The sequence below is a fragment of the Trachemys scripta genome, chromosome 4, assembly GCF_013100865.1.
Source record: "Trachemys scripta elegans isolate TJP31775 chromosome 4, CAS_Tse_1.0, whole genome shotgun sequence".
Lineage (NCBI taxonomy): Eukaryota > Metazoa > Chordata > Testudines > Emydidae > Trachemys > Trachemys scripta.
Window position 1 is genome coordinate 1018163 of NC_048301.1, and position 21678 is coordinate 1039840.

Sequence of the window (21678 nt, forward strand, 5' to 3'; positions counted from 1 at the left end):
ACGACATGTACCCAGAACCACCCGTGACAATGTTTTTGCCCCATCAGCTCAACCCAGAATTCCAATGGGCAACAGAGACTGCGGGAACTGTGGGATAGCTACCCACAGTGCAACGCTCCCAAAGTCGACGCTAGCCTCGGTATTGTGGATGCACTCCGACGACTTAATGCACTTAGTGGGGGGACACACAATCGACTGTATCAAATCGATTTCTAAAAAATCGACTATTAAATCAACCTAATTTTGTAGTGTAGACATACCCTTAATCTCAAGGGTCAAGAGAGTTAAAGGTGATACAACCACCTTCGTTGTCCAACATACAAACAGAAACATAAAGAAATCTGGGGTATTTTTCTATCTTGGCAAACACTCATTCTAAATTTTTGATCGAACACAAGAAGGAACAAGAAATTAAGCCAAGCATTTATATTGAAACAGAAATTGAGAGATTAAAAGTTCTGATTGTTATTTAGCCTCCAAAAGGAGAGACACTTTATGCATAACAAACAGTCTCTCTGATTTCCAGGTCAACCTTGAATTAAAAGGAAAGGGTTACTTTCACTCTGCCTGTGTGATGGGTATTCACTGCTCCTGTTTGACAGAAAAGGCACAAGGTGGACAAGAGAGATGGTTTTTACCTGGGGTTCTTTCAACCCAAAGCTCTTGGTAACTTTTACTCTGTGCGAGGTGGTGTCAGAAAATAAATCAGGGGAGACGTAGCCGACCAACTGATAGAGGGCTGGCACAAACAGGACAACACAAGAGTGCTTTCAATTAAAACTAAACTTTACTTAGACTCAAGCACTTACACACGTCCACAACAAGATTAGTAAAACACTCCCAACCCTCGATAATTACCGAAGCTGAGTGTGGCCCTCAAGTGGCACAGTGGCAGCCCGTCTGCTGGTGGGGAACACACGAAGCATCCAGAGGGAGAGACCAGTCCCGAGGAGTCCCCCCATCTCAAGCTTTTCCCCCTTATTTATACATTAGTAATAGAATGGCATGTCCCTTAAAGAAAACTTGTCAAGGAAGCAGTTCCAATGGGCAAGCAAAAGGCTCCTTCTGATTGTTGATTAGCCAGGTGTGGGTCTTTCCAGAGTTTGCAGCCTTGAGACCCCAATAGACATTCCTGCTCTTTTAAAATGGATGTATCAGCAACTTCAACACAATTTTATCAGGAAGGACGCGGGGTCAAGCTGCCCTTTCCATGGTACCCAAAACTCCCTCCCCTCCTGCCTTGGTCAAGCTGAGATTGCCGAATGGCCAATTTACAGTCTACTGACTAGGCCACCTTTAACAATAAGCCATAGTGGTTTCAAACACATTACTGGTTTGCCAAAGTCTCCCCGTACATTTGGAACACTGGATGGCTGGTCAGTCCGGACACCTGTTGCTTGGACCCTGGTTCACTTTTGGGTCAGGGACATCCTCTGATTGGATCTTTCTGGGCAGGGCTGTGTCACTCATCTCACTGTGCTGGTGCAGTGAAGTTGATTTCAGGATCTGATGGAAAAAATGAGTGAGAGATGGGCGGGGGGAGGGCAGAAAGTAACACACAAGGAAAGGAGACAGAACAAGATCTTACATGGCTGCACAGAGCTGGCAATTAGGTACCCCACTGATGGACTGAGGGCTTGATGTCATGATTAGATGGTGATTTTCCAGACTCACAAATGAACAGGAGCAACGCCTAATGGGTTTCCTCTCTAGAAGAAAGTCTTAGGGTCTAGTGGTCTCCACTTCCTGTTGAAGGATCAGGTGAGATGAGCGGCGATGTGTTGGGAGGGGAGACGAGTTGGATTTTTTTCCCCAAAGTCTCTCAAAGAACCCCCGAAAGGGGAAAAAGTGGGTGGCATAGTTCATCCTCAATATTTTTGTCTTACCGCTCCAGTCCCTTCAGAACAGTGCTGCTAAGACCACCTTCCTGATGGTCTCATTCTGAGTCTCTCCACTAGCTTCCCCTTCGCCACGGCATCAGCTTCAGGCCTCTTGACCTTAGCATCAAGCTTCTGCACAGTTTAGTGCCACTTTACCGTAGCTGCTCTGTTATTTGCATTGCATTGTCAACCAGAGCCTTTGCTACACCAAGGAAGGCAGCTCAGATGCCGCACAGCAAGTCTATGGCAGGGGGGAAAACAGGTTCATGTTGTTGCTCCTCCAGTCCAACCCCCATTTGTTTGTATCAACCACCTTTCAGGTCTCTCTCGAACTGAGATATACAGATATAGATACACTTTTGTGGGATGGAGACACCCTTACTCTGCCAATGGGGCCTTGACCTGGCTGGCGACTCCAGCTGCTACTGTACTACATAATGAATAATAATAGCCATAAGAGATGTACAATCAATTTCTAGGCAAGAAGGAGACATGCTGAAGAGCCTACTTTATTAAGTAATACAATATAATCAGTAAATAATGGAAGTACAATATTGTTAATAAGTAATGTGCACATTCCTTTAAAAGGCACTTCTTGTCTCAAAGATAGCATAAAAATCACAGAGATGGGTTTATTGGGGCTGAATATATATATATATACACCGCTACCTCAATATAAAACGACCCAATATAACACGAATTCGGATATAACACGGTAAAGCAGTGCTCTGGGGGGGCGGGGCTGCGCACGCCGATGGATCAAAGCAAGTTCAATATAACGTGGTTTCACCTATAACGCGGTAAGATTTTTTGGCTCCCGAGGACAGCGTTATATTGAGGTAGAGGTGCAGTTATATTTTTAACTAGTGGAATAGTTAACAAGAATACCCATAATTGCAGAATGAGTCTGCCCCCACACACTTTCTTTTCTTTCCGGTTGTCAAAATTCTCTTAATGCTCTGTGCATTTATCCTTGGCACAATATTGTTTTCTGTCTTCGTATCCATTGTGTACCGCACACCTCTGAGAGTAAAGAATACAAAGAAGGGAATGTAAGTTCAGTAGGGGATTGGTTAAAATGAAATGCAAAAACACACAGTCATGGAGAGAAATCTCTATTATAACATTTCAAAAGGAAGTGAAAACGAGAAAAAATATCACTGTCAGTGGAGCAGAATGCACAATTAAAGAGCTTGACTTGTAAAATCAAAGTGTTTAAATAGAAGGTTGCATTTGGCAATTTGAAACAAGTTGAAAATTCCTGAAGGAATCCGGGCTGTTGAGAGCATGGCATACATTAAGTAGCTCCCAAGACTCCCTAATGTGCGGTATTATAAATATAACGAGCATCCTGCGTCACACTGGCCATGACATTAATTACAGTGTGATATACACATGCCTGTTGTACAAAGCGGTAATGTGTGGCTATGCATTGTTCGTTATGCTATCATTAATCCCTGTTGACAGGCAGCCCACAGAAATACGTTGCAGCATCTCAGCGAGGCTCTGCTGTAGAAAGTTTGTTCCTTTTAAAATATAAATTAATAGCCTGTGTGGAAGTGTAGTGCTTTCACAGGGTTGAGTGCTTTCTTCCAAAGCTCTGGATTATCAGTCAAGGAGTTGTTTAATTTCTTGGAAACTTGTTTGACAAAAAACAAAAATAGTAAGGAAGCAACTTAAGGAAGAGGTCTCAGCCCATGAACACTGCAGTGTATGTGGAATTTCACTCATGAATAGTTTCATTCACTCTAAAGTTAATCACTTGTGTGGCTGCAGCATCAGGCCCATATGATGATGATGGCGTCTCGTGTTGATGTAAAACAAGATTGGGTGAAAGTGATCATGAAATGATCACTATTTCAAGATTTTTATGGAAAGGAAGGAGTGAGAGAAGTAGAACAAGGACAACAGGCTTCAAAAAATGTAGACTTTAACAAACTAAGAACTGGTAGGTAAGGTCCCCCAGGAAGAAAATCTAAAGGAAATAGAAGTTTAGGAGAGCTGGCAGTTTGTTGAGGAGAAAGTTTGCAGTTGTGCCTTTAATATTATCTCAAGGTGAAAGAAAGATGGGAAGACTAATGAGAGGGCAATATGGCTCCATCAGGAGCTTTTTAATTACTTGAAAATCAAAACCGGAACCTACAAAAAGTAGAAACATGAACTAATTTCTAAAGAGGAGTACAAAAATATAGCACAAGCATGTAGGGACAAAATCAGAAAGGCTAAGGCACTAAATGAGTTACACCTAGCAATGGACAAAAATGACAATAAAAAGAGATTCTTTAAATTCATTAGGAGCAAGAGAAAAATGAAGGAAAGTGTAGATCCTTTGCTTAGCAGGGACGGAGAGCTAATAACTGATAACATCAAGAAAGCTGAGGTGTTTAATTCCTATTTTGCTTCAGTCTTCACGAAAAGGGTTAATGGTGACGAGATACTCAACACAACTAGTATTAACGTCCAGGAGGACGGAACACAAGCCAGAATAGGGAAAGAAGAGGTTAAATAATGTTTTGATAAGTTAGATGTTTCCAGTTCGCAGGGGCTGATGAAATTCATCGTAAGGTACTTCAGGAGCTAGCTGAAGCAAGCTGACAACCGTTAGCAATTACCTTTGAGAAATCCTGGAGGACGGGTGAGGTCCCAGAGGACTGGAGAAGGCTACTTTTAAAAAGGTGGGGTGGGGGGAAGAGAACCCAGGGAATTCTAGACCAGTCAGCCTAACTTTAATACCTAGAAAGATACCAGAACAAATTATTAAACAATCAGTGTGTAACAACCTGGAGAATATCAGGGTTATAAGGAATAGCCAGCATGGATTTATCAAGAACAAATCAGGCCAAGCCAGCCTACTTTCCTTCTTTGACAGGGTTACTGGCCTACTGCATGGGGTGGGGGGGAAGCAGTAGAAGTGAGGTATCTTTATTTTTAGTAAGGCTATTGACACATTTCACACGGCATTCTCCTAACAAAACTACGGAAATTACTCAAAGGTGGGTGCACAACTGCTCTGAGGATGGTCTTTCAACCTGTTATCTTTGGTATCCTGTCAAATTGGGCAAGCATATCTAGTCAGGTTCTGCAGCAGTCATTCCTGGGCCCAGAACTGGTCAATATTTTCATTAATGACTTGGATAAGTTTCCAGAGACACCTGACAATTTAAAGAATCAAACACTTTAAGTGGATGAGCATCATACAAAGACCATGATTTTGCTCCTGACCCTTTCCCTGAAGCTAACAGCCTGAGAAGATTTGTGTCTATAGTGCTCTGTTCTGACTGAAACCCACAGTGAGACTTGGGAGGATGGTTCCACAGGGTAGGTGTGAAGTCTAGTCAATATGACCTGTGCAAGAATTCTCCCAGGAACAGAGGGTAGGGAAATGCTGCCGTGATTATCACAGCTTGCCCAATCCTCTCTGTTTGTAGAGGTGTTGGCATCCTGGAAATCCTGTGGCACCAATTCTTGCTCCCAGAAAATGTGGAGAAACCATGTGAGGTACCTTGCCGTGCAGTAACCACCTTACTTCTAGATCTCTGCCAGAATGCGTTGTGGTTCTGGTGCTTTCCCTGTGACATCTGCTCATTGCTGTTCTGGTCTCATGTATGGTGAAAACTAGTGCAAGTTCTTCTTTTAATGAGTTGTGGAAGAGCAAAAATTGCTTGCTCGGAAATGTTGGCAGGGTGACTGAGAAGAGAACTGAAATGTTCCGTCCATCAGTCCATGTGTTTCTATTTTGTCAGTTAAGAGTCCATTGCTATGCAGTGTGCATACTGGGGTTATCCCACTGCACTGGGGCCGTACACAGGACAAAGGCCAGCAGAAAACTTTTGCTGTCTCTGTGGTATGCTGCCAGTTGTAACTCTGCCACTTTCTTTTCCCACCGCTGGTTTTTTTCATTTACTTTTTTTAAGCAACTAATAAAATCATCCAAAGCATAGGTCTTGGTGATGGGGACTTCAACTACCCAGATATCTGGAAAAATAACAGAGCAGGGCACAGACTATCCAAAAAGTTCTTGGATTATATTGGAGACAATTTTGTATTTCAGAAGGAGGAGAAGGCTACCAGGGAAGAGGCTGTTCTATATTTGATTTTGACAAATAGGGAGGAACTGGTTGAAAATTTGAAAGTGGAAGGCAACGTGGGTGAAAGTGATCATGAAATGATAGTTCATGATTCTAAGGAATAGTAGGAGGGAGAACAGCAAAATAAAGACAATGAATTTCAAGAAGCCTACTTTAGCAAACTCAGGGAGTTGGTAGGTCAGATCCCATAGGAAGCAAGTCTAAGGGGAAAAAACAGTTGAAGACAGTTGGCAGTTTTTCAAAGAGACATTATTAAGGGCACAAGAGCAAACTATCCTACTGCGGAGGAAAGACAGGAAGTATGGCAAGAGACCACCCTGGCTTAACCAGGAGATCTTCAATGATTTGAAACTCAAAAAAGAGTCCTACAAAAAGTGGAAACTCAGTCAAATTACAAAGGATGAATATAGACAAACAACACAAGTATGTAGGGACAAAATGAGAAAGGCCAAAGCACAAAATGAGATCAAACTAGCCAGAGACATAAAGGGTAACAAGAAAACATTATACAAATACATTAGAAGAAGAGGAAGACCAAGGGTAAGGTAGGGTAGGGTAGGGGGTGGGGGTGGGGAATAATAACAGAAAATATGTAAATGGAAGAGGTGCTTAATGACGTCTTTGTTTTGGTTTTCACCAAGAAGGTTAGTGGTGATTGGATGTCTAACATACTGAATGCCAGTGAAAATGAGGTAGGATCAGAGGCTAAAATAGGGAAAGAACAAGTTAAAAATTATTTAGACAAGTTAGATGTCTTCAAGTCACCAGGGCCTGATGAAATGCCTCCTAGAATACTCAAAGACCTGACTTGGGGGGGGGGGGGGAGAAACGGTACACATAGTATATCTTGACTTTACTAAAGCTTTTCATACTGTCTCACATGACCTTCTCATAAACAGACTAGGGAAATGCAACCTAGATGGAGCTACTATAAAGTGGGTGCAAAACTGGTTGGAAAACCATTCCCAGAGAGTAGTTATCAGTGGTTCACAGTCAAGCTGGAAGGGCATAATGAGTGGTGTCCTGCAAGAATCAGTTCTGGGTCTGGTTCTGTTCAATATCTTCATCAATGATTTAGATAATGGCCTAGAGAATACACTTATAAAGTTTGTGCATGATACCAAGCTGGGAGGGGTGGCAAGTGCTTTGGAGAATAGGATTGACAAAGTCTTGGCTGGGATGATGTAGTTGATGTTCGTCCTGTTTGAACAGGGGATTGCAGTAGATGACCTCCTGAGGTCTCTTCCAACCCTAATATTCTATGATTAAAATTCAAAATGATCTGGACAAGCTGGAGAAATGGTCTGAAGTAAATAGGATGAAATTCAGTAAGGACTAATGCAAAGTACTCCTCTTAGGAAGGAACAATCCGTTGCATACATACAAAATGGGAAATGACTGCCTAGGAAGGAGTACTGCGGAAAGGGATCTGGGGGGCATAGTGGATCACAAGTTAAATATGAGTTAGCCGTGTAACACTGTTGCAAAAAAAAGAAGTGATCATCATTCTGGGATGTATTAGCAGGAGTGTTGTAAGCAAGACATGAGAAGTAATTCTTCCCCTCTACTCTGCGCTGATCAGGCCTCAACTGGAGTATTGTGTCCAGGACTTGGATTCAGAGGTTGCAGATTCAGGGTTGTGTTGTTGAATAACCTGTGCTATGTCTGGCCCATGTAACTACCAAAAGAATCAGAAACTTGGCCTCACCTTTTCAGACAGGCTCCCTAGCCATGTGCAAGCCCTGTGGCCTGGCCACAGGGAGCTCGCTGTTGACACCAGTTGATGAACAGGGAAAGAGGCGACCCAGAGCTGCTTGAGAGCGCCAGGTGGACAGAAGCTCTTTAGGCGAGAGCTCTCTGCTGTCACCTGTTGGTGATCGAAGGGAAAATGACAATGGGCCAGGCCTCATTTGCATTTCAGTTCTGTGGCTGTTTGGGGAATTTTGGTAAAAGTTAAGTGTTAAGTTTTGGGGTGATGAAACTTTATTACCCCTGTTGGAAACTAAAGGCTGAGTGAACTGCACCCAGCATTCCTCGGGCAAGGGTTCACCCTGACCAGCTCCACAGTCTGGGTCAGGAAGTTTTGACAAGGCTGGAAAAAAGGGAAATGTGTTTTTGGGTGGAGTGTCTTTGCAGGGTCCTGTGAGTGCCTGAGTTTTCTGTGAAGATTTAGTACTGGGCTGAGGTAATGGCACTGGAGCGGTTTGGGCTTCGATTGCAGAGAAGAGCAGCAGAGTGATTCTGGGGTGGATCTCCCTCCCTCGCCCCAAGCTGTAATTATTTCTGTTGGGTCAGGAGACAAAGTCCCCACAGCAGCCCATGTAGCACTGGGGCAGATCCCCCTCCCCCCCCCGACTCCTGTGCCCCCTCAATTCTGGGCTGCACTAGCCCTAGACAACAAGCTATGAGTGGAGAGCAGGGGATGGGGGAAGGGGCTGTGTCTGGAATGCCCTGTTTCATTAGCCGCCACTCCCAGCTGTGAGAAGAGGCGGGAGGAGGTTGATTATTGCCAAGACACCCTGGGGGTGGCGTCTTACCTAGCTGATACTGTTGATCTATTCAGTTCTGGAGTTCCCAAGTTTATTTGGTGTTCCCCTTCCTCCAAATGTGATGCTGTCTGTTTTAAATCACTGGACTGTGTGCTTGCCAGGAGGATGTACTGCCTGTCAAGAGTGCCCAGGGGGTATTTAGTTTTCCCAGGTTTCTGGGTGGAGGCTCAAGCTAGTGTAATTTTCTAAATAATTGAGACTGGCCCTTTCTGCTCCCAACAACCCCTGGGAGATAGGCTATATGTGCATGAGGCTAGCACTCCAATTTGCACACAAGATGCCCGTGTTTGTGTTTACACACATCATAGGGAGTATCTCTGCCTTGTGCTGTCCTGAGCACAGGGGCTGAAAATCTGGCCATCAAGACGCCCTGCTGTCTCCGTGAGTGCTGCATCCCTCTGAGGGCTGGCCAGAGTCTACCAGGAGCCGCTGTGCTGTCTTTTCGTATTGAATCCATTCAAAACCCTGCACCTGCTGCAGCAATCCCCTTGCAGCACCCAAAACTCAGGGGATTTTGCTGCACAGCTGGTGTGCACCTTCCAGAGTTCACAGCTTTGCTGTTTAAAAGGAGTTCATAATGAAAGGATATATTCTCCCAGGGCCTTGCTAATCCGTTTCTGATGCATTAGCCTGAATGTAAGACTAACCAGGAGGGCGAGACACTTCAAGGAGTGGTAATGGTGAACTCCCTGTAAATATTCTTAATTCTTACCTAGCTGAGAAGACCGCAAGCTCTCCAGCCATGTGGGTTTTTAGACAAGGGTTGTTTTCCATGCAGACTGCTTGTTTAGTGCAGCACTCCGTGATTATTATTATTATTTTTTGTCAATAGTCCTTTTCAGCATAGCCCAGTAATCGTACGTTTTTCCTTCCTTTTTTTCTGCCCATGTGCACCCTGTGGCCCTGTGTATTTCAATATTGCTCTGATTTAGAGATAGGAAAACATTGCTGGAATAGCACGGTAGTGTAATTGAACTCCCGACAGTGAAATGTTTCCATTGTGAGAAAAATAAATGTTATGTTATTAAGTGTCATTGTGTTGTTATGAAGGGAGAAGTGTTTGTGATCAGGAGTGAGACCACTGAAGAGGGATGAGCCAGTGTTTTCATTTTTGAATGGCTTTTATCTGCTTCCACTCGGCTTGCAGTTGCATTGGTGACTAAAATAGAACTGAAGGAAGAATTCCTTTCAGCGAGGCTGATTCTAAAACACTTTGCAAGCACAGAAGTGTTTTAATAGATAAAAAGGCCTCAGGAACCTTTGTGGTCAAACATGTTATGGGAGAACTAACAGGTAATTGTAATGCCAGCTAGAGTGTAGTGTCTAAAGAAGCCTCATGCAATAATCAGAGCCACCTCTAGTTACACAGGCTGCAGGAAGGAAGGGCAGGGATTCGTTTGATCCTTACACAGCTGTAAATGGGAAAAGATTCACTGGATCATTTCCCCAGAGTAGAATTCTGTTGTTCCTTTTTTAAGCTGTATTTTCTCCTGAATGACCACAGCTGAGGAAATGACCCATGCCTTACTTCAAGGAACCCAGGAAGACAGGAGTGCTAGGCAGAGACGGGCTCCACCTAACGAAGAGAGGGAAGAGCATCTTCGCCAGCAGGCTGGCTAACCTAGTGAGGAGGGCTTTAAACTAGGTTCACCGGGGGAAGGAGACCAAAGCCCTGAGGTAAGTGGGGAAATGGGATCCTGGGAGGAAGCACAAGCAGGAGAGCGCAAGAGGGGAGGACTCCTGTCTCATGCTGAGAAAGAGGGACGATCATTGAGTTATCTTAAGTGCCTATACACAAATGCAAGAAGCCTGGGAAACAAGCAGGGAGAACTGGAAGTCCTGGCACAGTCGGGGAACTATGATGTGATTGGAATAACAGAGACTTGGTGGGACAACTCACATGACTGGAGTACTGTCATGAATGGATATAAACTGTTGAGGAAGGACAGGCAGGGCAGAAAAGGTGGGGGAGTTGCGTTGTATGTAAGAGAGGAGTATGACTGCTCAGAGCTCCGGTATGATACTGCAGAAAAACCTGAGAGTCTCTGGATAAAGTTGAGAAGTGGGAGCAACAAGGGTGATGTTGTGGTTGGAGTCTGCTATAGACCACCAGACCAGGGGGATGAGGTGGACGAGGCTTTCTTCTGGCAACTAGCAGAAATTGCTAGATCACAGGCCCTGGTTCTCATGGGAGACTTTAATCACCCTGATATCTGCTGGGAGAGCAATACAGCGGTGCACAGGCAATCCAGGAAATTTTTGGAAAGTGTAGGGGACAATTTCCTGGTGCAAGTGCTGGAGGAACCAACTAGGGGCAAAGCTTTTCTTGACCTGCTGCTCACAAACAGGGAAGAACTAGTAGGGGAAGCAAAAGTGGATGGGAACCTGGGAGGCAGTGACCATGAGATGGTCGAGTTCAGGATCCTGACACAAGGAAGAAAGGAGAGCAGCAGAATACGGACCCTGGACTTCAGAAAAGCAGACTTTGACTCCCTCAGGGAACAGATGGGCAGGATCCCCTGGGAGAATAACATGAAGGGCAAAGGGGTCCAGGAGAGCTGGCTGTATTTTAAAGAATCCTTATTGAGGTTGCAGGAACAAACCATCCCGATGTGTAGAAAGAATAGTAAATATGGCAGGTGACCAGCTTGGCTAAACAGTGAAATCCTTGCTGATCTTAAATGCAAAAAAGAGGCTTATAAGAAGTGGAAGATTGGACAAATGACCAGGGAGGAGTATAAAAATATTGCTCAGGTGTGCAGGAGTGAAATCAGGAAGGCCAAATCACACTTGGAGTTGCAGTTAGCAAGAGATGTTAAGAGTAACAAGAAGGGTTTCTTCAGGTATGTTAGCAACAAGAAGAAAATCAAGGAAAGTGTGGGCCCCTTACTGAATGAGGGAGGCAACCTAGTGACAGAGGATGTGGAAAAAGCTAATGTACTCAATGATTTTTTTGCCTCTGTCTTTACGCACAAGGTCAGCTCCCAGATTGCTGCACTGGGCAGTACAGCATGGGGAGAAGGTGACCAACCCTCTGTGGAGAAAGAAGTGGTTCAGGACTATTTAGAAAAACTGGACGTGCACAAGTCCATGGGGCCGGATGCGCTGCATCCGAGGGTGCTAAAAGAGTTGGCGGGTGAGATTGCAGAGCCATTAGCCATTATTTTTGAAAACTCATGGCGATCGGGGGAGGTCCCAGATGACTGGAAAAAGGCTAATGTAGTGCCCATCTTTAAAAAAGGGAAGAAGGAGGATCCGGGGAACTACAGGCCAGTCAGCCTCACCTCAGTCCCTGGAAAAATCATGGAGCAGGTCCTCAAGGAATCTATTATGAAACATTTAGAAGAGAGGAAAGTGATCAGGAACAGTCAGCATGGATTCACGAAGGGGAAGTCGTGCCTGACTAACCTAATTGCCTTCTATGATGAGATAACTGGCTCTGTGGATGAGGGGAAAGCAGTGGATGTGTTATTTCTTGACTTTAGCAAAGCTTTTGATATGGTCTCCCACAGTATTCTTGCCACCAAGTTAAAGAAGTATGGGCTGGATGAATGGACTGTAAGGTGGATAGAAAGCTGGCTAGATCGTCGGGCTCAACGGGTAGTGATCAATGGCTCCATGTCTAGTTGGCAGCCGGTTTCAAGTGGAGTGCCCCAAGGGTCGGTCCTGGGGCCGGTTTTGTTTAATATCTTTATTAATGATCTGGAGGATGGTGTGGACTGCACTCTCAGCAAGTTTGCAGATGACACTAAACTAGGAGGCGTGGTAGATACACTAGAGGGTAGGGATCGGATACAGAGGGACCTAGACAAATTAGAGGATTGGGCAGAAAAAAACCTGATGAGGTTCAACAAGGACAAGTGCAGAGTCCTGCACTTAGGACGGAAGAATCCCATGCACTGCTACAGACTAGGGACCGAATGGCTAGGTAGCAGTTCTGCTGAAAAGGACCTAGGGGTTACAGTGGATGAGAAGCTGGATATGAGTCAACAGTGTGCTCTTGTTGCCAAGAAGGCTAACGGCATTTTGAGCTGTATAAGTAGGGGCATTGCCAGCAGATCGAGGAACGTGATCGTTCCCCTTTATTCGACATTGGTGAGGCCTCATCTGGAATACTGTGTCCAGTTTTGGGCCCCACACTACAAGAAGGATGTGGAAAAATTGGAAAGAGTCCAGCGGAGGGCAACAAAAATGATTAGGGGTCTGGAGCACATGACTTATGAGGAGAGGCTGAGAGAACTGGGATTGTTTAGTCTCCAGAAGAGAAGAATGAGGGGGGATTTGATAGCAGCCTTCAACTACCTGAAGGGGGGTTCCAAAGAGGATGGAGCTCGGCTGTTCTCAGTGGTGGCAGATGACAGAACAAGGAGCAATGGTCTCAAGTTGCAGTGGGGGAGGTCCAGGTTGGATATCAGGAAAAACTATTTCACTAGGAGGGTGGTGAAACACTGGAATGCATTACCTAGGGAGGTGGTGGAGTCTCCTTCCTTGGAGGTTTTTAAGGCCCGGCTTGACAAAGCCCTGGCTGGGATGATTTAGCTGGGAATTGGTCCTGCTTTGAGCAGGGGGTTGGACTAGATGACCTCTTGAGGTCCCTTCCAACTCTGATATTCTATGATTCTATGATTCTATGATATTGTCTTTTCACTGCTGTTTGAAATTCCATGGTGTTTCTTTTCATGTGTAATGTTGTGCAGAGCTGGTGTTAAAAGCTGCATGTATGTTCCTATTTTGACATGTTCGAGCAAAGAAGCTGTTCTCCAAACTCCTGATGGTCACTAGCTATTTCCCTTTGTGGATTCTAGAATAGTTATTTTTAGATGACTCTCACTGAAGGACTGTCTGGATATGTGGACTCCCTACTCAGACCCTACTCCACCAGCACTCCCAGCTATCTCCGTGACACTGATTTCCTGAGAAAACTACAATGTATTGGTGATCATCCAGAAAACACCATCCTAGCCACTATGGATGTGGAGACTCTCTACACAAACATCCCACACACAGATGGAATAAAAGCTATCAGGAACAGTATCCCTGATGATGACACAGCACAACTTGTTCCTGAGCTCTGTGACTTTATCCTCACACACAATTATTTCAAATTTGGTGACAATATATACCTCCAGACCAGTGGCACCACCATGGGCACCCGCATAGCCCCACAATATGCCAACATTTTTATGGCTGACCTGGAACAACGCTTCTTCAGCTCTCGTCCACTCACGCCCCTTCTCTACCTCCGCTACATTGAGGACATCTTCATCATCTGGACCCATGGGAAGGAGACTCTGGAAGAATTCCACCATGATTTCAACAGCTTCCACCCCACCATCAACCTCAGCCTGGACCAATCTACACGGGAGGTCCACTTCCTAGACACCACAGTACAAATAAGCGATGGCCATGTTAACACCACCCTATACCGAAAACCCACCAACCGCTACACCTACCTTCATTCCTCCAGCTTCCACCCTGGACACACCACATGATCCATCGTCTACAGCCAAGTGCTGAGGTACAACTGCATCTGCTCCAGCCCCTCAGACAGAGACCAACACCTACAAGATCTTCACCAAGCATTCTCAAAACTACGATACCCACACAAGGAAATAGAGAAACAAATCAACAGAGCCAGACGTGTACCCAGAAACCTCCTGCTACAAGACAGGCCCAAAAAGAAACCAACAGAACTCCACTGGCCATCACCTACAGTCCTCAGCTTAAACCTCTCCAACACATCATCAGTGATCTACAACCCATCCTGGACAATGATCCCTCACTTTCACAGACTGTGGGAGGCAAGCCAGTCCTCGCCCACAGACAACCTGCCAACCTTAAGCATATTCTCACCAGCAACCACGCACCGCACTGTAACAACTCTAACTCAGGAACCAACCCATGCAACAAACCTCGATGCCAACTCTGCCCACATATCTACACCAGCAATACCATCACAGGACCTAACCAGATCAGCTACAACATCACCGGCTCATTCACCTGCACGTCCACCAATGTTATATATGCCATCATGTGCCAGCAATGCCCCTCTGCTATGTACATTGGCCAAACTGGACTGTCACTATGCAAGAGGATAAATGGACACAAGTCAGATATCAGGAATGGCAATATACAAAAACCTGTAGGAGAACACTTCAACCTCCCTGGCCACACAATAGCAGATGTAAAGGTAGCCATCTTACAGCAAAAAAACTTCAGTACCAGACTCCAAAGAGAAACTGCTGAGCTCTAGTTCATTTGCAAATTTGACACCATCAGATCAGGATTAAACAAGGACTGTGAATGGCTATCCAACTACAGAAACAGTTTCTCCTCCCTTGGTGTTCACACCTCAACTGCTAGCAGAGAACCTCACCCTCCCTGATTGAACTAACCTCGTTATCTCCATACTGATTTATACCTGCCTCTGGAAATTTCCATTACTTGCATTTGAAGAAGTGAGGTTCTTACCCACGAAAGCTTATGCTCCCAATACTTCTGTTAGTCTTAAAGGTGCCACAGGACCCTCTGTTGCTTATTTTTAGATGAGTGCATTTTAAATATGCCTATTCTTAATTAAGCTCTCTTAACATTCTCAGTTCAGTTTCTGTCTCTGAAATCCAGATCTCCACTCAAATCTCTCAATTAGAGATTTAATGAGGAGAAGAGCAAAAGTTTGATTACCACCAGTGATTCACCCCACACCAGCAGGGATGGGGTTAAAATGTCTAGAGAGGCCAATTAGCCTAAGGCAGCACCTGCTGGGGAGCTAACCAGGGATGAGACTGATTGAGAAGGAAGCTCACCTGGGCAGGAACAGGTGAGGCTACACCAGGGGGCTGCAGGGAGATGAGCCTGCAGTCACATGCCCTGATATGAGGATGAGAATAGGCTCCTGAGAGAGGCAGGGTAGGACACAGTCCAGGGAAGGAGCAGTAAGGTCTGCGAGGGGTAGACCTGAATTACTGGTTTGAGGCTCCCTGGACTGGAAGCTGGTGTAGAGGGTGGGCCTAGGTTCCCCTCCCAGCCACTCCCCCTGAGTTCCACCTCCCCAGGCCATATGGAACAATTAAAACCCACTGCCTGATCTATTGATTGTATATTGATTATATGGCTGATTTAGCTTCCCCAATTAGCACTCTGAACTTTGCTAGGTTCTTGTCCCAAGATCAGCCTCCGTAGTATCAGAATTACTGTTGAGCTGTGTACTGTTGCAAGACTTACACTTAGGAAATCACGCTACAGTAAAAGCTGTGTTATCCAACACTTTACCAACCAGAACGCTCTAGAAACCGGCATTTCTGACATCTCCCAATACAAATCTTCAATCTAGTAACTGGGACTGATGCTGAAGCTATTCGGAACCCAAGTACTTCCAAGAGCAGTCAGATTAGGCTCGAGTTAGCGGAGAAGAGCCAAATGTTGTTCTTTCTGTTTGTATCCGCCATTGTGATTGGTCAGTTTATTACTCTGTGTTTATCATAAAATATCAATGCCACCCTACCATTATGGCACCCAAAATACCATTGTAAAGCAAAGAAAAGAAACGTAAGAGTTGTGTGGACATTAAAACAGAAAATCGGTATTTGTACACATCTTGAAAAGGGTGAGAATAAGAATGTTTATTCATTTTATTGTATTCTAATTCTTTGAAAATTGGTAATCCATGGGTAAATATAACTCTTAGTTAACCAGAATTTTTTACTAACTGGCACCCCCATTCTCCTAACATGCTGGATAACAAAGCTTTTATTGTCTTTATAATTGTTTTGATACAGTTAGCAAGTCCCAAACACTTTGATCCAGCAAGGCAGGTAGAGAGAATACAGAATGAGTGAGCATCTTAAATGAACCAAACTGTACCATAGAATCTCTATGGATAGTAATTCCATGCTCTAATAATAAGAATACAGCAATAAGGATCTATTACCGACCAGCTGACCAGCATGGTGCTAGTGACTGAAATGCTCAGGGAGATCAGAGAAGCTATTACAAGAAAAAACTCAATCAAAATGGGGGATTTCAACTCTCCCCATATTGACTTGGTACAGGTCATCTCAGGATGGGGTGCAGAGAGAAAGTTTCTTGACACCTTAAATGAATGCTTCTTGGAGCAGCTAGTCCTGAACCCAAAAGAGGAGAGGAAATTCTTGATTTAGTCCGAAGTGGAGCACAGGATCTGGTCCAAGAGTTGAATTGAGCTGGACCGCTTGGTAATAGTGACCATAATGTAATTAAATTTAACATCCCTGTGGTGGGGAAAATGCCACAGCAGCCCAACACTGTAGCATTTAATTTCAGAAAGGGGAACTACACAAAAATGAGGAGGTTAGTTAAAGAGAAATTAAAAGGTACAGAACCAAAAGTGAAATCCTTGCAAGCTGCATGGAAACTTTGTAAAGACACTATAATAGAGGCTCAACTTAAATGAATATTCCAATTTAAAAAAACAAAGTAAGAGAACCACTGTGGCTAAACAACAAAGTAAAAGAAGCAGTGAGAGGCAAAAAGGCATCCTTTAAAAAGTGGAAGTTAAATCCCAGTTGGGAAAATAGAAAGGAGCATAAACTCTGGCAAATGACAAGTAAAAATATAATTAGGAAGGCCAAAAAGGAATTTGAAGAACAGCTAACCAAAGGGTCAAAAAGTAATAGCAAAAAAAATTTTTAAGTCCATCAGAAGCATGAAACCTGCTAAACAACCAGTGGGCCACTGGATGATCGAGGTGCTAATGGAGCATTCAAGGACAATAAGGCCACTGCAGAGAAACTAAATGAAATCTTTGCATTGGTCTTCACAGCTGAGGATGTGAGGGAGATTCCCAAACCTGACCCATTCTTTTTAGGTGACAAATCTGAGGAACTGTCCCAGATTGAGGTGTCATTAGAGAAGGCTTTGGAACAAATTGATAAACTAAACAGTAATAAGTCACGAGGACCAGATGGTATCACCCAAGAGTTCTGAAGGAACTCAAATGTGAAATTGCAGGACTACTAACTGTGGTTTGTATCCGGTCATTTAAATCAGCTTCTGTACCAAATGGTGTCACATTAGCTATCCTACAGTCAATATTTTAAAAGGGCTTCAGAGGTGACCCCGATAATTACAGGCTGGTAAGCCTGACTTCAGTACTGGGGAAACTGGTTGAAACTACAGTAAAGTACAAAATTGTCAGACACATAGATGAACACGATTTGTTGGGGAAGAGTCAACATGGTTTTTGTAAAGGGAAATCATACCTCACCCATCTATTAGAATTCTTTGAAGGGGTCAACAAGCATGTGGACCAGGGCTATCCAGAGGATGTAGTGTATTTAGATTTTCAGAAAGCCTTTGACAAGCTCCCTCACCAAAGGCTCTTAAGCAAAATAAGCTGTCATGGGATAAGAGGGAATGTTCTCTCCTGGATTAGTAAGTGGTTAAAAGTTAGGAAACAAAGAGTAGGAATAAATGGTCAGTTTTCAGAATGGAGAGAGATAAATAGTGGTGTCCCCCAGGAGTCTGTACTGGGACCAGTCCTATTCAACATATTCATAAATGATCTGGAAAAAGGGATAAACAATAAGGTGGCAAAATTGCAGATGATACAAAATTACTTAAGATAGTTAAGTCCCAGGCAGACTGCGAAGAGCTTTAAAAGGATCACACAAAACTGGGTGACTGGGCAACAAAATGGCAGATGAAATTCAATGTTGATAAATGCAAAGTAATACACATTAGAAAACATAATTCCAACTATACATATAAAATGATGGGGTCTAAATTAGCTGTTACCACTCAAGAAAGAAATCTTGGAGTTATTGCGGATAGTTCTCTGAAATCATCCACTCAATGTGCAGCGGCAGTGTTCTTCGTTCATATGGCTTGGGTAGGTAGCAACGATCACAAATATATATCTAAGTTTGCTAGCCAGCACATTGCCGCAGCAGCGAGCTGGTGAATGTCCTTCAGGCCCCCAGCGAAAGAACGAAGGGGACACTCAGCTGTGACGTGCTCCATCGTTTGTGCCTGGTGACCAGAGTCGCCTACAGGTGTTTGCCTCATTTTCCATTTAAAGAGGGTTTCCCACCTTTCCCATGAGATGTCCTGATCCGATTCAATCTGCACCAGTCTTTCTGACATAAATCAAAACCTGGGGGTTCCTCAACAGGATCAACGATGAGCTGTTTGTTTTGCGCAGTCAAAGTGTTCCACGTGACTCTCCATTGAGCTTTAGCATTAAAGTTGGGTGAAAAGATCTTGGTATAGTTCTGTAGAGGGTTGCAGAATTTTAATCTCATCTTTGGCGGGTTCTGCAGGTTGTGGTGCAGTGGGATTGTCATATTTGCATTGATGTGATTAAGTAAGCGAGATGTCTGAGCAGCTCTTCTAATCTGTTGAGGCTGGATGTGCGATAGGTCTGGGAGTCAGTCAACTGGAGTCGATTTGAGCGTCCCTGACCCTGTGCACATGGCATTATTGGGTAGAGTGTCAAGAACTTTAGTGTGACTGCTATGAGACTGCACGGGTGCACAATGTGAGTGCAGTGGCAGTCAAAAAAGTGAACAGAATGCTGGGCATCATTAAGAAAGGGATAGATAATAAGACAGAAAATATTATATTGCCTCTATATAAATCCATGCTACGGCCACGTCTTAAATACTGCGTGCAGAGTTGTTTGCCCCATCTCAAAAAAGATCTATTGGAAAAGGTTCAGAAAAGGGCAAAAACAAAATGATGAGGGGTATGGAACAGCTCTTGTATGAGGAGAGATTAATAAGACTGGGACTAAGGAAAGGAGGGATATGATAAGAAGTCTAAAATCATGACTGGTGTGGAGAAAGTAAGTAAGGAAGTTGATTTACTCCTTCTGATAACACAAGAACTAAGGGTCACCAATGAAATGAATAGGCAGCAGGTTTAAAATAAACGAAAGGAAGTATTTTTTCACATAACGTACAGTCAACCTATTTGCCAGAGGATGTTGTGAAAACCAAGACTATAAGAGGGTTCAGAAAAGAACTAAAGCTCATGCAGGATAGGTCCATCAATGGCTATTAGCCAGGATGGGCAGGGATGGTGTCCCTAGCCTCTGTTTGCCAGAAGCTGGGAATGGGCGACAGGGGATGGATCACTTGATGATAACCTGTCTGTTCATTCCCTTTGGGGCACCTGCCACTGGCCACTGTCAGAAGACAGGACACTGGGCTAGATGGACCTTTGGTCTGACCCAATATGGCTGTTCTTATGTTCTGTACACTTACAGCACTCCTTGTGAAACATCCTGAAGTTTTAGTCGTCATCTTCCCCCTACCATTTTCACGACCTCCAACTATTCTCATCTTGGCATCTCCCAAGGCAGGCAGGCTGGGGTCGTGTCATACTGACACCACAATATCTAATGCATATTCAGAAGGGGTTTCAGCCCCTTTTCCTTATGTGTAGTTCCTCAACCTACTGACATTAAGATGCCCTTCTCCCCTAGGCTATTAATCCTTTTACCTCAAACTTACTAGCATGTATGTCAATTAATTACCATGGCATTCTTGTGGTCAGACATCTGCTGATGTCCCTAACTTAAAATATACCAAGCTGGTATAGACTAGCATCTCATGGCTTCCTATCAGCAAGTTAGTCATTACAGCATTCTACCTTGTGAGGTCTTGTGATTTAGGGTTGCTCTTGGTTAGCCACTTATGCTTAAAGAGTTTGGGGTCCTATGCCTTAATTAGTCTAGCTAAGCTATTGTCTTACAGGCCTTGTAGGCTCATTGCATTATTGACTTAACTTATAGGCCACACTTTGGTGTCTGTCTGTCTGTCTCTTTGGGACTTCATTGAACTGTGCGGTCTCCCTGCATCTTTCATGCCATCCTTTCAATTACTTTCGTTTATCAAGAAATGTTAAACTGGAGAGAGCTCACTGCTCTGCCTGGCCTTTCCATTCTAATTCAGAGGCTCTCCGAGCTTTTACTAGCCAAGCAGGGAAACCCAGTTAAGAAATATTCCAATCTCCACAGGATTGGCTGAGCTGATATTTCCTGTGATAGCTTGTTTTATCACAGCGAGCGCATATAACCACTCAGCATGAAGATGTGCTTCTCGGCCTGTGTATGTAGCTTGTCAGAGTCTGGGAATCATAACTAGACATATTGAGCTTTGATTTTGCATGAATTGAAGTAGCAATATCTAGAATGAACATGGCATTTGGGCTCATTTGTCATTGCTGGAATTCCTTAACTTGATTTCTAATAACAATAGATTCTCCTGGGCTAGGAGAGAACAGGACCTCTCTTTTTAACAAGTTTTAAATTGTTTCTGTGAAATCAGAAGATGACATGTGGGACTAAAAGGCATAAGAAGCAAATCGCTAATACTGCATAGTCATCTTTACCCAACTATGATAGAAGTCTATAAAATCATGAATGGGGTGTGGAGAAAGTGAATAAGGAAGTGTTATTTACCCTTTCACATAGCACAAGAATTAGGGGATCACCCAATAAAATAAATAGAAGATTTAAAACATAAGGAAGTACTTCACACACTTCTCACAATGCACAGTCAAGACCAAAAGTATAACTGGGTTCAAATAAGAATTAGATAAGTTAATGGAGGACAGGACCATCAATGGGTATTAGTGAAGATGGTCAGGGGTGCGACCCACGCTCTGGGTATCCCCAGCCTCTGACTGCCACAAGCTGGGAGTGGAAAATGAATCACTTGATGATTCCCTGTTCTGTTCATTTCCCCCTGAAGCACCTGGCACTGGCCAGTGTTGGAAGACAGGAGACTGGGCTAGATGGACCATTGGTCAGATCCAATGTGGCAAGTCTCATAAGAATGGCCATGATTTGCACTCAAAAGTGACTTGGGAAATGATTTCCTATGGGGAATAAATTTGAGAACTGATCTGTCACAGAGAAATTACAAGCAAGGTTCAGTACCAGGGTAACTGGGTGAAATTTAATGGCTTGTGAGATATAGGAGAGCTGATTAGATGATCTATTCATCTCTTCTGGCCTTGTGCTCTTAGAATCTATTGTAAGGTGTAGACCAGGGGTCGGCAACCTACGGCATACATGCCAAACTTGGCACGCAAGCTGATTTTGAGTGGCACGCTGCTGCCTGCCTGGTGAGAGGAGGAGGCGGGGCAGGAAAGCACCACATGGGGGGAAGCTTGGCT